Below are 16145 nucleotides of genomic sequence, written 5' to 3' on the forward strand. Positions count from 1 at the left end.
AATTCAAGTCTATATGACAACAAAATTATAATTAGAGCAAAAGCTAGGTGAAGGGAGATGATTAATAATGATGGTAGCGTGAAGGAGGAAGAAAAGTAGGAAGCAGGAGGTGCAAAGGACCAAGGGAAAAATATTACGATTGTTCTGCAAGCTGGCATCATGCTAGAAGTAAAGGGGTACTCTGAAGATAGCAAGAATATTTTAAGTAAGAAAAAGGAAAGATTTTCAGATCTGGACTGGATGAAATGAGTCTGGTTTGGAGAGAACCAGATATCAGCAAATTAATTAATCAGGTAGCAGAGCTGATCTAAACATGCCATTGATTAGACCCAGCATTGGTATCATACTGAACACCATCACAGAGCAGGATTTCAGTTGTCTGTGTTTGTAAAATATTTCCTTCAGGCTGTACATGATTCTGCATTTAAAGAAGAAAAAGAGTAGACTTTTTTTTTTTTTTTTTTTTTTTTTTTTTTTTTTTTTTTTTTTTTTTTTTTTTTTTCCCCTGAGCTTTGAAGTAAGGTAAAGTCACTTCATTTAGTTTCTCTCCCATGGCTCCATTCTGGAAGGCTTTTAAAACAGACTTTCCAAAGTACTGAGGTTTAATGATCTGACACTGCTCCCACTGAAGTCACTGTTGAAATTCCCCTTGACTTCAGGTTCTAAACAAGCTAATGAATAAGGTGAAAAATAAGTACAAGATATGTGAAATTGAAGCTACAGCCAACAGGGATTTTAATTTCAGTTCCTATAGAACAAGTTTTAAAATGAAAATAGAAGCCTCAATACCCATTTCCTAGATGACTGCCTGGATACTCAGATTCCTAGTCATTCTGATATCAGTGTTGTGACCACTTATTTGCTCTCTACCAGTCAATCAAATACAGAAGGAAAGGTCTTGATTTAGTTCAGGAGAGAGTAAGACATTTTTGTAATAACAAAAAAATTGCAGTGCTGAGAAAACCATTTCCACCAGCTCCCTTTTTTGGTCTACTTTAGTTCACATGTCCTGATAGATGTAAGCACAGTTTTGTGGGGCAGAAAACACGTCAAAATAACAAACTACTATTTTGATCAAAACAACATTTCATTCTGCAGCACCCTTCAAAGGACAGGTTTTCTTCCCTGCTGTCTTCATCTAATTTGCCTACGCAATATTGATGGCAATAAATGCGAGATATATTAAAACAGAGAAAATGGAATAAAAATCCCCAAACTTTTTAAAAGCTCTGGATTTCTAATTCTCAAAATAAATTAGGCATCAAGCCTGAAGTACAGATTAAACAGATCTTACAGGTAGATTTATTATTACCTTGTTCTTCAGTCCATGTTAAAACCTCTTGATTAGTGACCTCTCTTTCAGGCATCTATCTAATTTACTCATTCTCATGGTCAGCTGTGTAGCCAGCTTTTATAGCTGTGATGAGACGCCTACCTGCACTTTTCAAATTAATTTTCTCTAATTACTAACAAGCAGACATCAAGGTTGGGATGCTTATGGATGATAGCATATGGGAATTTAAAGATACAAGAAACAAGTAATTACCTTTTTGTTAGATTAGTACCTTCAAATGGATATAAGTTAGATTCAGTAACTCTGCTCCTTTTGGCCACTGGTGCCTATCAACTTAAGAAGATACATATCCTTCATGAAAAAATTCATCTGTCTGCTGTGAACCATTAATTAAGAAAGAGGAAGACAGCCTTCTTCTGTAATGGAGGGGTAGTGAGTCAAGGAAAGGAGAAGCCCAAAAACCTGCTAGAGCATGATACTAAACAAGAGAAGTAAGTGCGCTGGATGATTTTTTCTTCTTTTTAAATACATGCAAGGAACTATAAAAAGTCAATAATAAATAGGCTGAATAAATAGTTGCATGCAGGATTCATGCCATTGCCTCATTAAGGCATCTGCTGATATTTACTAGCTCACAACAGCAGAGTTAATGCAAACTGTGTAATTTCTTTCCATATACCCTCTCAAATAATAGACATTACTCTTAATGGGAATACCACAGAAATGAAAAGCCAATAGTAAGTGAAAATTTCACAGTGTTATGGTGCTAAAGCAGTGTCAGCACCAATTTAAAAGTGTTTCCATTTAAAATTTAATGAATATGGTCAGACTCTGGAAAGCAGCATAAATGCTGTGCTGGTCAAGCAATGTCCAGTTTTCTTAATTGGCTTCAGGCCTGATTTAAATTCCGTCCAATTCAATGGGACTCCTTCCAGTCACTTCACTGGATGGTACCTCTGGTCCTCAATGCTCCAGTGTTATGTGCCTAGGAAATATATTAGATTAGTGGTAAAAGTTGTCATGTATCCAAGGGGTCATTTACTTTTCTCTCATGTAAAGAGAGTGATTTTCTGAACATGAACAGGCTGGGTTTGTGAATATTAAAAATTACTGTTATGCACTCCATAATTTATCACTCAAATTGCACCTTCAGCTATATTAGGCATGCTCAAGGATCCTCAAAGACTGTGTGATTAAGTACTCAATAAGTTAACTAAGAGCTTGGCTTCTCATTTCCTCACATCTGGAAGGATCATTTACATTTGTGAGATTTGTTACTTATTTCTAGAATATTTGCAAGGTCATAGCATCTAGGGGTCTGAAGTTACATACCCAGACCTAAACTCCTCAATGTTTCATAGGCTCAGAATAAAAAAAAATCATGCCTACCTCAAGCAAGTTATAGTCCATGGAGAAGAGAAGCGAGCAAATAACTGGGTACAGGGGGTTCAGAAGTGTGTTGCTGGCTGGTGTAACAGGCAGTAGCCTAAATGCTTCAGCAACAGATGCAATTGCCAAATCTCTGATTTGTTTTAATGTTACTGACATCATGGCAAAGGTGCTTTTCCAAGAAGGCTTGAGGGAGATCAGTGGAGGAGCTTTAGGGTTGTGTTCAGGGAACACCTCCTGTGCCTGAAAATGACAGCTCCAGCTTGAAAGCCTACCAAGAGATGGATTCCAGGCTGGCAGCTGGGGTGATCAGAGTGGGGAACAAGCCTTCCAGCAGTGTGTGAGCAATGATAGATTAGATTGTTTTTAAACCATTGGAGACCCTCAGGTGAAAGACACTGTATGATTACAAATAATCCTGAAAAGGCAAATGCTGAATATAAATCTGGCAATGGTGCTTCTGAAGGAGACAGGACATGCACCATGGCTTCCACTGATACAAGTCTGGTCAGCTTGTTTGTCCTGTGCAAACATTTCCATTCCTGTCCCACTTGTTATCTTTAATAATTAGAAAATGAAATCAATTTAATACAGTGAATGTATTATTTTTTAAGAAAATGGTTCTTCTGAATATTGACAGTTATTACAGTTTATATTTGAATCTGTCTTGATTTTTTTTCCTGTTGTTTATTTGATCATTAAAATGTAGGCCACTAAAATGTAGGGAATGTGAAGTGAAATCAACAGTGTACCTTGAATTTAAATGTATCTTCTGTTTTTAACAAAAGTTTTTATTTGCAGCCATGGGAAAAAGACAGTTCAGAAATCACAATACAAGTAATACTCTGAAAAATGTGTTTAAAAAGCACAAATTATATATTTCAGAAATTCCTGTGCATATCCTGCCAATTTTGACCTCTGTAATCTTCAGGAGCCGATATTTTACATAGCTCTACACCACATGTATTCTCAGGACCAAGTTGTTCCAGATGACTCCACTCCCAATCCCGGTAAATGCTGCCCCATTTCTTCTCCATACCTTCTCCGTACCACCTTAGGCCAAACATAAAAAATATTGCTCTGAGCTGTATGGGAAATTAACCTGACTCATGGTTATTCACTCTGTAAATAGACCATTAACTCCAAGGCAAGGGTTCAACATAGATATATGTAGTAATTTTTATGCTTTTGGCGCTATAATTCATGTGCCTGCTATGTAAGCAAATGTGCAGAAAAATGCACGGACATATTTGTGGAAATCCCTGACCTTAAATGAGTGGGAACCTTACTGAAGATTCAAGTGGAAATAGGTCCCTCATCATTCCTTAAGCTGATTACCACCAGTCATATTGGTGACAATTTGCCACCCTCCTGCTTTCCTTGGAAAAGCAGAATTGATAGATAGCTTTTCCATTACCAACAACATCACAATTCTGATGTGGTTTTAAATATGTTTAGCCATCTTTTCCTTCTCCTGGTATGACCCTGTGTGCAAGATAAAAGTGATTAACTGTTTAATGAAGTTGAGAGAATGAGGCACTAGGCAGAGTTTCATGTATTAAGCTTTACAGAGTGGTACAGAGAGGTCCTGATAGAAAATATATACCTGTAATTTGCTAATGATTTAGTGGAAATTGTGGGTGCTTGATCTCTTACACAGCCTCCACTTGGAGCTCACCCCATGACAGCACAAGCTTGGCAGGGCTGATAGAGCAAGCAGTTTGTGTAAACCATTACCTATGCAAACTCGTCATTTTGGCTGACAATAAGAGACAGTGGAAAGAAAATAATTAGACTAACCATGCTGAGTGTCCTCATCAAAGGACAAAAAAAAATCAAACCTAGAAATATGAGTGGGCTGTGGGTTTTTTTGTTTTTTTGTTTTTTTTTTTTTTTTTTTTTTTTTGGTTTTGTTTTTTTTTTTTTTTTTTTTTTTTTTTTAGTTCTTCAGACTAACAGAAGAAGAGGCAATGAGAAAACAAGGATTCATGTCAGACTGGAAGCCCTCATTATCAACCCACTACCTTGAGATGGAAAAAGGAATTCCTGCAACTGGATTCTTCACAAGTAAACTCTGATTGCTAATTATTTGCTAAATTTCCTGCTGATGTTCCCTGAGTGTAGGCAGGCTTGATGAAAGTTTCTGATGCTCGTCTTGTCAGCAGGAGAGAAGAAAAAGTGGGCCAGATTAGTTCAGAAAGGACCCTCAGTGCTCATCACTGATATTTTCAGTGAACATGCTTTGACACTTGTCTGCCATCAGTTTCACAGCATCCCCTCCACCTTCCTTCATCATGGACATTTGAAGTACAGCTGATCAGGTTCTCTAAAAATGTATGGCAATAAAAAAACAAAAAAAATAAACACTAAAATCATGTCACTCATCTTCTACAGTCTCAAAAATAGAGGAAAACTTGCATGTCAGAAAATTATTGTAACAGGTACAGTCACTTTTACCTGTCTATTACCTCTTCTCACACTCACCAGCCAAACTAAAAGTAATAAATTATCTTTGTCCAATGTTATTTGATCTTTGGTATTCAGGTATGTCCCAGCACATGGCTACCTGGAGAGCTTCTAGGGCAGTATTTCCAATACTTCTGTAACAGTGTGATGCATCTATACAGAGAGAGGCTTGTGGTATCAGACAGAGGTCAGTTTTTCAATGACATTGAATGATAACTGCAAAATTGCATAGGAGGAAAATTGCAGAGGAGGAGCAGGGACTGGAATTTGGGTTCTCTGTGCCACAGGGAAGTGTCTGTACAATCTAAGTACATTAATAATCACACCTGGTCTCTTCCTTCCTAATGAATATTATTCCATGCAGTGTGGAAGGGCTTTAATGGGAGGACATTAGAGGATGTTTCTTGTCCTCTTCTCTTTTTATGTCAACTACCATAATTAGGTGATGGTCTTACAGCCATCCTTTCTTTTAGGAAAAAGAAGCATCAGTGTTTTAGGGGTTGTGTGAGTCATCAGCTAGGCTGACTTAACACCCATAAATCCGTGGGGCCTGATGGAATGCACCCATGACTGCTGAGGGAGCTGGCAGATGTTGTTGTTCTGCTGTTCCCCACTATCTTCGAAAAATCATGGAGAATGGGAGAGGTGGCTGATGACTGGAGGAATGCCAATATTACTTCTATCTTCAAAAATGTCAAGGAGAACCCAGAAAACTGCCAGCTAGTCAGTTTCACCTCCATCCCTGCAATGATTATGAAAAAGGTAATTCTGGAGGTCATCACCAAGAATATAAAAGAAAGGAAGGTCATCAGGAACAGTCACCGTGGACTCATCAAGGGGAAATCAAGCTTAATGAATCTGACAGCCTTCTGTGATGACATGGCAGGATGGATCCATGAGGATAGAGCAGTGGATTTGTCCACCATGACTTCATAAGGGTTTTGCACTGTCTCCCATGACATCCTTGCAGGTAAGCTCAGGAGATGTGGATTAGATGAATGCACAACGAGGTGAATCAAGAGCTGACTGAATGGCAGAGCTCAGAGGGTTGTGACCAGTGGAGCAGGAGGCCTGTAGTCTGTGGGATTCCCTGGGGACCAACATTCTTATTCAATTTGTTTATCAACAACCCAAAAATGGGATAGAATGCACCTCAGCAAGTTTCCTGATGGTACAAAACTGGGGGAGTGGCTGATACACCTGAAGGCTATGCTGCCGTTCAGTGGGACCTTGATAGGTTGGAGATTTGGGCAGACGTTACCTTAATGAGGTTCAGCAAGGGCAAGTCTAGGGTCCTGCCGCTGGGGAGTAATAACCCCAAGTTGCAGTACAGGCTGGGGACTGACCTACTAAAGAGTAGTTCTGAGTAAAACCCACCATATTTCCAATCCAAATAACATTGCATCTTCACTGTATCTGAGAAACAGACATATACATAGTTATACTATCCAGGTACATTTGAGGAGCAGATAGAAAATATCTGAAAGGAAGTTTGACATCTGAACAGATTTTCATCATTTTTAAACAGGCAAACTGATTACTTGTCACTTGTGAGGAACTTTTTATAGTTATATGAAAGCTTCCAAAAATCTTAGGCTACCTGAGTAGTTTTTTATGCCAATAAGATCAGTTGAGATAGATAAAACAAGCAACAAAAATTTATAGCACTCAGGAAATGTTGAGCCACTGAGAAGTGATGATGCAGTGAATTAATGACTTAGTTTATTATATTTTTTTCCTTATGACTTTGCATTAGAGGGGCTAGCTCTATAGAGAGAATTTTATTCAGATCACATAATGTTCAGTGCATTAGGTTTAATGGGCCTACTTCAAATGAGATTAAAGCAGTCATATTTTAAAAGTATGTGGGAACGATTAAAAATACCTAACTTATTTTTATTTTCCTTAGCTTTTATGTCTAGAATTTCTTCTGCCATGAGAATTGGAAGAATGACTTTTATTTTTTTCCCTAGTTAGTATAATTTTTCAGGCTTTAGAAAACTGTGCTTACTTCAAAAGAAACATTCATGTATTCTGACCCTTCTGAAGTATTCGGAATTCAGTACCCTACAGTGACATTACTTATTTGGTTATTAGATTATTTGCAAGTATCATAACATGAAATAAAAATGTGTAACCGTGTTCAATATATAAACTTAGTGACACTAGGGGTGAGAGAATCAGGAGTGTGGGTAAACAAATATACAATGAAAACTTGTGACTATCTCACAATGACCTGTTCATGGGTTATGTTAAACTGCAACACCTTGGCAAGATCCTATTCCTCCTTCTGCATGCATCTCATTTATATCTGTTCTGGAGGCCACATTTGGAACTAACATAATTTTCACAGAATCAGAAGGTTTCATGGATGGTTTCCAATGTTTAGCTCTGCGTGAGACAGGTGGTACTTAAATTTATGATTAAAGAACTTTCCTCTGGAAAGTTTTCCTTGAAAACTTGAAGCTAGAAAGTGCTGCAACTTTGAGGAGAGAACAAAAGAATGGGAATTAATTATTTTAAAAGTTTGTTTACAGCTGGAGGCTCTCTCTGTCATGTGACTGAAACCCAAGCACTAAAATTCAGACATAGTTTGTGCCTTAAAACTGCATTCTGCAGCAAAATCCTCTAACAGACCACCTCTGACAGAAGTCTTGGGCAAAGAAAGAACATTATTGTGATCCAGTTTTGTATCAGCTTTGTATTGCATTCTTGAATTCACAATTGCAAAACTGTGTAAAAAATCATAGATGAGCAGCCAGGCTCAAAAGTTACTGAGTCATTATGGAAATGCCATTAGAGCCACTGCTTGAAAAAGCCTGGTTTAGTGCATCTGCATCTAAAGACTTGCAACATGGTGCCTGGCATAATCATTCATGCTTGAGAAACTGTCCATGATTTTTCAGATCCTCAGAATTCATTTATTCTTAAGATCAAGAAAAACAATAAAATTTTATATATTCTCATGCAAAATTAATCATATGCTTTTGTTTTCTGTTGATTATTCCTGTAGGGAAAAACCTTTCTTTCTGGCACACCAAAATCAGAATGTTCAGTGTATGTCCCTCCACAATATTCAGAAGGTACTGAAGGGAGAGTAAGTATTTAACTCACTTCTCCATCCATCTCTTTGAGGCACAGCATGGCCCTGTAAGTCCCCCAGTTCTCTATTAGTGACCACAGTCTGTTTTGGGCTACCCTTAGGTGCTCCTGGGGGACCACATTCACATCTTCCAACCAAGTCAGATGTGACACACTTCACTGCACAATCTTTGTAAACCTCTGCATCCAAGTGTGTGGCTGAATCTCTCCTGAATTTGTAGGGTATGTTTCTATCAGGATAAGTTTTGATCTCACCTGCATATAAAGATTTTGAGTCAATACTGCAAAGAAATTGGAAGGAAGCTATTTCTTTTGTTACCACCAGTCTTTTAGTTTATTTCCTTTGCTGCCTGGAGGAGGTTTTGTTCCAAGCTAAGAAAGACCTCGGAGCCCATTATTTTTTCCTTGCATTTTTCCCTCAGGGTTGAGCAAAAGTTCGATGCTTAAGATGGGGAAAGCCACAGTGCCCTTGGCAGAACTGGCCCACTGCACAACAGCAAAGTGAGAGGTACAAGTTTGCTTGGTTCATTGCATACCGAGTCATGCCACATTGCAACTAGAAAACTATTACTGTATCTAAGAGGAGAAAGAAATGGCTTCTTAATTTGGAAATTACTTTTCTGTGTTAGGGTTTTGTCAGGGAGGAAGAAGGACTAGAGGAGATAAAGTGTCACTCTACTGAAAAAAAACATTTTGTAAACATGAAATATTGATCTGGAATGTATTGTGTGAGTGCTTGCTGTAAGTGTATATTGAGTTCCAAATGTTGCACATTCAGAAAAGCCAAGTTAGAAAAATCACACAGGGATATATACACAGAAGTCCACAATCTGGGCTGTCTGGAAAAGCATGAAATTTTATCTAGACAGAAAGAAAACTCTCTTCCATATTGCTGAATTAGGTTTTTGTGGCCACAAGTTTTGTGTGAGGAGGATTTAATGCAATCTAAAGTATCCATAATCTGCTTTTTTATGGTTAATTATTATAGCTGATCTGACAAGTGCTTTCATTGGAATTTGTCCTTTGTTTTTCTCTTTCCTTTTCGCTTGACTTCAATAGAAATTTCTTTTGCAGCCCTGAAAATGGGAACATTTATACCCACACCTGTTTATAGCTCCATAATTTAAAAGGCTGTCTCTAATTGTTTTTGCTCTCTGGCCACTTTGCAACATCTTTAAGGCTTCCCTATATTCCCAGACTTACACGAAATGGTCATAGTCTAAATGCACAGCAGACTCAGAAGAACTTAATTACAGATGTGCCATTAAGAGCACATTGATTTTAACTTAAAAGGATTAATTCTTTGCTTTTTATAAACAATGTGCTGCAACTTGCTCAAATTTTTAGTTCTACCTGTATCTCTCACCATTAAAAAAAAAAAAAAGTTTTAAAATTTCTGTTTTTTGAGTATCTACTGTTTTTGCTTTCATGCTTTCCTTTCCAATCATGAGGGTCAGAAAAATATTTCTACAGATACAAACGTTTCAGATTCTGAAGAAATAAAATCACTCAGGAATTAAAAACTTGAGAAACAAGTGTTGTAAAATTTATGAAGAAGCAAAAAGAGCTGGCAATGTACAGTTGAATACAATGGATACGTTTGGGTAAATCTTCTAATTCATTGAACAATAAAGATTTTCTAACAGACCACATGGATTTTTCATTATGAGGGTACAGTTTTGTCACCATCATACAAACTCTGATACAGGTTAATAAGTCAGTTATGTACATTTTATATGCAAAGAATGTTAGCATTAACAATACAGTCACGATAACACCAGAATCAATAAACTATAAAAATTTTGAAAGTGTCTTTATTAACTACCTTAAAAACTTTGCTATTATTTTTATAGCTGGACACAAGGATGGAATGATGGTTATCTAGCAATTAAGACAGAGCTTTAAAATGAAAAAAACCCCACATCTTCCAAAAAACCATAATCAAAACTGTAGCAATGACAGTCAAGCTAAGAGAATTTTCTGCTCGTGGCTGAGGAGGAGAAGGAGCTTGGTAAAGAATGGCATTCCAGTTGTCAGTGCTTCTCACCTCTAAACAAGAATTATTCTTTCCCCAAAGTGTCGTGATTACAAAACAAATCTCAGTGTCATTCATTTAAAGAGTGCAGCACAACTGTTTGCCAAAGTGTTATTAAACTTTTCATTCATGAATAAAACGAATCATTGCAAAAGTATTAACGATAATAGCAGCGCCCATTCATGATGGTGAAGGCATGGTGGCAGCTGGGTTCAAGGAAAATTTGTCTCAAGGATACAGAATATTTCTTCACATAAGATGCCAGAATGTAAAGTCTGTATGAGCATGGATAAGTTTTGGAAAGAGAAAACTATCATCTCTCAGTGAGGAGTGTCCTGTTCTGCTGGGGATGGAGGCCACATGGACAGTTTGGTGCATGATGACCTCTGTACCCTTGTTCTTGTTGCTGACAGAGAGATGAAGGCTATTGTACCTCTCTCTTCCAGTTATCCCCACTGATGCCCACCCACGAGCCAGGAGCTTCAGGTAGCTATTTCTATCCTGGAGACAGAGCCTTTGTGCTGCTTTCCTGGTGTCACAGTTCCTATCCAGGCACAAAAAGAATGCTTCATGCTCACTCCTCTGGGAAGACCAGGTGGAATATGACCCTAAGATACTTCCTCCTCCCTGTTTTACAATTGCAGTGAAGATCTGGAGTGGAGAAGCAGCAGTCAAATTATTAATTAGCAGTTTGATGACTACATCTGCATTTTTAAGATTTCATTTTGATTTGCATGTGCCTGCAGAGTCAGATGTTAAGTTGTAGTTCAGCTGAGTTATGTTTACTTATCATTGTTTAGAAGAGGGAGAGAAAAGATCTAAGAGAATTGGATCTTTCTCATTAGACCTAAGAAAAAATACGAGCCCAAAGGCTTCATTCATTAGTGAAGTGCTGGGGCAAACACTACCAAAAGAAAGGAAAAATCTTTTACAAGTAGTTAATGAGGAAACAAATGCTCTCCAGAAGTCACAAACAGATGAATGATGCAGACTGACATTTCACTCATTCACTTTAAGGAGGAAATTGGGCCTGAAGTGTGTTGCTAATTGGCTATCACTAGACAGAACAGGGCACTTTTACCTAACTAATGTATAATTTCATCATAGACTCACAAAGGAAATGGCATTTATGATTGAAAACGGCAATTATCCTGTACACATAGTGGGTGTTTACTTCTGAAGATGCAGTATGTATGGAACTTTAAGTAAGTATACTCTTACGACTTCTCTTTCCAAGGCACTCAGATTCCAGATTGCTTTCCGCGCACTGCTGATCCTTCTGGAGGCAAAGCATTCAGGTGTTGCCTGAAAGTGCTGTTCTGAAAGCAAACTCCTTTGACCAATGCTGTTTAACTTGTGATAGTGCACCCTGCCCATTGCTGTCTTAAAATAGATGTTCACAAGCATCCTTTGAACTAATGGCTCCTTCCTGTAGTCAGCTGAAACAAAATCAGAAGTGAAAACTAGAAGAACCTGTCAACTGAAAGCCAAAGCAGGTTTTCCATTTACATTTGGAAATGTGAAATTCCTTTTGCACTGTCTCAAAAAATTTTACTATTGCAATTCACATCACATGGGCAGCTATAGTTTTTTCCCCTTGTATTGACAGGACAACGAAGTCGGGAATATCCATGGTCAGGATCTGGGAAAATGCCATTAATTTCTGGATTCTTGGATAAAATTTATAATTACTACTCACTCCCAAATCTGATCTAAAATCTGGGGGAATGGCCAACTCCCACTTCTGAGTGGTGATGTTTAAAGTAGTTAAATTGAATTCTTTTTTGGATAAAACTGAAATTTGAAACTTTTCCTAGGAATCTGTCCATGTCTTCATTGCATTAAGAATTAAATTCTTTCACCAAACATTTTTTCAAAGAGATCTAGGGAGTATTGCTAAAATAAACAAACAAAAAAATCATAGAATCATTTAGGCTGGAAAAGACCTTTAAGATTATCAACTGCAACTGTAAACCTAACACTGACAAGGATACATGTCCTTTAAATACCTTCAAGGAAGACAACTCCCCATGGCAGCCTGTTCCATAGCCTGACAACCTTTTTGGAAGATATTTTTGTTCATATCCAATCTAAACCTCTCCTGGCACAACTTGAGGCCATTTCTTCTCATCCTACCACTTGTTGCCTGGAAGAAGAGACAGACCCCACCCAGCTACAGCCTCCTTTCAGGCAGTTATAGAGAACACTAAGATCTCTTCCCAGCCTCCTTTTGCCCAGGCAAAACACCTCCAGTTCCCTCAGCTTCTCCTCACAGGACTTGTGCTCCAGACCCTTCCCCAGCTCTACTGCCCTTCTCTGGACATGTTCCAGCACCTCAATGTCTTTCTTGTCACAAGGGGACCTAAAACTGAACACAGGATTTGAGGTGTGGTCTCACCAATGCCCAGTACAGGGGGACAATCCCTGTCCTGGTCCTGCTGGGCACACTATTGCTGGTACAGGCCAGGTGCCATTGGCCTTCTTGGCCACCTGGGCACAGCTGGCTCATGTTCAGCTGTTGACCATCACCCCCAGGTCCTTTTCTGCTGGGCAGCTTTCCTGCCACTCTCCCATCAGCCTGTAGTGCCGCCCAAGGGAATGGCCTGAAGTTGTGGCAGGGCAGGTTTAGATATTAGAAGAAAGGATGTTCACTCAGAGGGTGGTTGGGCCCTGGCAAAGGCTCCCCAGGCAAGTGGTTACAGCCCCAAGCCTGACAGAGTTCAAGAAGATTTTGGACAATGCTCTCAGGCACAGGGTCTGACTCTTGGGGATGGTGCTGTGCAGGGACAGGAGCTGGACTCGATGATCCTTGTGGGTCCCTTCCAACTCAGCTTATATGTGATTCCGTGATTCTGTGACTCTGTGATTCTGGGATTCTGCGACCCAAGAGGATGACCTGGCACTTGGACTTGTTGAATCTCACAGAACTGATTTCAGCCCATTGATCCAGCTTGTTCAGATCCCTCTGTAGAGTCTTTCTTCCCTCCAGCAGATTAACATTCACACCCAACTTGGTGTCATCTACAAATTGGCAGAGGGTGCATTCAATCCCTTTGTTCAGGTCATTGATAAAGGTATTAAAAAGGACTGGTCCAAATACTGATCCTTGGGGACAGCACTGATGGATGTAACTTCACCCAATGCCAGTCTGGGCCTGGACATCCAGTCTCTTTTCTACACAGCAAGGAGTAAATCCATTCAAGCCATAGGCAACTGGTTTCTCCAGGAGAATGCTGTGGAGACTCACTTCAGCTGTGGCCTACCTGTCAATCTTTTACAGGATACAGAAATTCCAGGAAAAAAAAATAAAGAATATTCTCAGGGCTACTCTTGAATTCACAGCAACCTACGGGCCATTCCAAAGAAATTCTATCTGATTTTTCATGAATTGGATACTTTTCTTCCTAACCTGGAATGGGCGAACTTTGGAATCCCAACATTTTGCAAAAAGTCTAGTCTAATGCCAGACTAGAATTACAAGGATAGCAGTATTCATTATTGTAAAATGTTCAAATGCTGTGGAAATAAAAATTCCTTAGAATAGACTGATTTGAAATGTCATCATGAATAAACTCTTTCATTAAAAATACAAAGTTTTCACTATAAGCTTTGCAACAGGGACCTGCATGGACCAGTTGCATCCTCATAATTACATTCAGTATCACATTGCTCATTTACATTGAAATTAATCAGATTTATTCTCAAATCCTTATCTTCAGCACTGATTCCTAACAATACATCATTTATACACTTGATTTTTCCTTACTGAACTGAGCTTAGGAATTCAAATTCTCAGATACTTGAATATACAATTCATATACGTACAGCACTTTTGATGAACATCATTAAATTGCTTGTTCTTTTTAATCAATTGCTCAAAAATCAGCATGATCTTGAGCTGTAACACTCTGTTCCCCCTTGCTTGGGCCGATAAAACTACATGGGACACAGAGTATGTAATTATTTACATGCTTATACCAGAAATAATTTTCTAAAGAGGTTATTGTATTATGAGAGTATTTAATGAAGTACTTTCAGCTTTTGTGCAATTAATGCAAATTTATGTGATGATCTACTATTTTACCAATCACTGACTGTGTACATTTTAATTTTCTATCATTCGTTTTTTGATGAAAAAAGTTGTTTGCATTATACTCTTGACTGAGTTTAAATACAGCTGCTTTGGAATTTGCAATTTGTGTTCTGTGGGAAGACCTACAATTCCAAGAAACCAAAAAGAAATTCAAAATGGAAGGGAAATCGTCTCCAAATTTTCCTGGGAAAGGAAACCTGGGTGAGAAGTAGTGACTGAGATCTCTTTCCTTAGTTGATTGAATGGCAGAGCCGTCTTGACCACAGATATTTTTTCCAATGCCTTCCCTTTTTGGTTTGTCATGCATCAGGAGACCCTGGTGCCAGTGAGGCTGTTTGAAGGAGAAGGTGTTTGAGGAGGAAACCCCAGTGCTGGGACAGACCTGATGACTCTGGTAACTTTCAGTGTATGTGCTATGCCTATTGCTCATGTGGCCTCATGTGGTGAAAAAATTTAGTATTTATTCCCATGCACAGGGATTTAAATGTGACAATGAGGAAGGTTTGGATGACAGTGCTGAAATACATTTTGATGGCAGCACAATTAAGTTGACTTTAGATCTGTATTTATTGTGACATAACCTTAGTATTTTCTATTAAGGGAAAAAAAGTACAAATTTTTGCCCTTTCTTATAGCTTAACCTGTAGTATTTCCATTCAAACAGGATTACAACCCAAGCCTCCTTCCCTTTTTTTTTTTTTTACTGTTTTGTCATTCCCTCCATTTTTCTACCTCAGGCACGAGAAGCAAACCTACCTTCACATACAGCCTTACCCACTTTTTACAAGATTTACTCCCTACAGCCATACCATTACTCAGGATGCAAGCTAATAACCATAACACTTTTTTTTTTTTTTTTCATAATTTTCCCTGTCTATACCAACCAGACCTGCAGAGCTTTCACCAAGCCTCAATACATTGACTAACAGAGCAGTATTTTGCTACAATTTCGTGGTCATGGAAACAGACACTGCATTGGGTTAGTTGTCTTATGCATACAGATCTAAATTACCCTGTTGAAGTACACTAGCCAAATAAATCCATCTTCCTTAGGTGTTTGTCAGAAACTGGAAATTGCCATTAAAATATCAAAACTGTGCATCAACTGAGATAGAACTTCTTTCCACATTTTAAATATTTACATCTAGCTTGCTGTAAGACATTTACTTCTCTTGTTTTCCCATCAGTTCAGCAAAGTGAAGCAAAGATAATTAATTTTCTTTACTGCTAACTCAGCCACTCCCTTTCCAGCCCTTTTCCTGTGGGGTGAAAGCAAGTCACTTGTTTCATCTGACATCCTCTCATCACTTCTGCCTCCTTTGGCACTTTTAATTGCATCAGCATATAGCTACCTGTCTCCAGCTATCCAGCTCCTGCACCTTCCATGTATTTCTTAACCATCTCACGTATATTTTCTCCCCTGTTGCCCCTTATGCCAGGGTATTTGCATAGTGAAATCCTTGGACTCTTACAGATGCTTCCTTAAAAGGTTGCTCTTTTTCTGCAAGGCTTATATTATTTCTCACTAGTCTGGCCAGGAGTAGACTGAGGTTACTGCTTATTATCCAGGCCAAAAATACCTCATCTCTTTCATACATTTCCCTTTGGTTTTCTATTCTTTATTTCATCTTTTGCAATTAAAGTGCAAACTTATTGGGGTGGGAGAAGCTTTTGTTCTCTGTTTGTGTGGCATTTAGTACCAGGCTTTTGGGACATGCAAATTCTTAGACCCTTCAGTAATAAAAGAATAAACACTTACAGATAGG

At 38.5% G+C, this 16145-nt stretch overlaps 1 long non-coding RNA gene across 1 annotated transcript; it reads left to right on the forward strand.

Annotated features, from left to right (window-relative positions):
* The first annotated feature begins 1460 nt into the window (after window positions 1-1460).
* On the forward strand, window positions 1461-9947 carry LOC136290978 (uncharacterized). Its single transcript, XR_010721409.1, has 5 exons — window positions 1461-1785; window positions 3569-3693; window positions 4627-6119; window positions 8163-8246; window positions 8354-9947. It is a non-coding gene; the product is annotated as an uncharacterized lncRNA (long non-coding RNA).
* Window positions 9948-16145: the final 6198 nt, after the last annotated feature.

The sequence above is a fragment of the Chamaea fasciata genome, unplaced genomic scaffold, assembly GCF_029207755.1.
Source record: "Chamaea fasciata isolate MVZ Bird 193981 ecotype frontalis unplaced genomic scaffold, bChaFas1.0.hap1 SCAF_6, whole genome shotgun sequence".
NCBI lineage: Eukaryota > Metazoa > Chordata > Aves > Passeriformes > Sylviidae > Chamaea > Chamaea fasciata.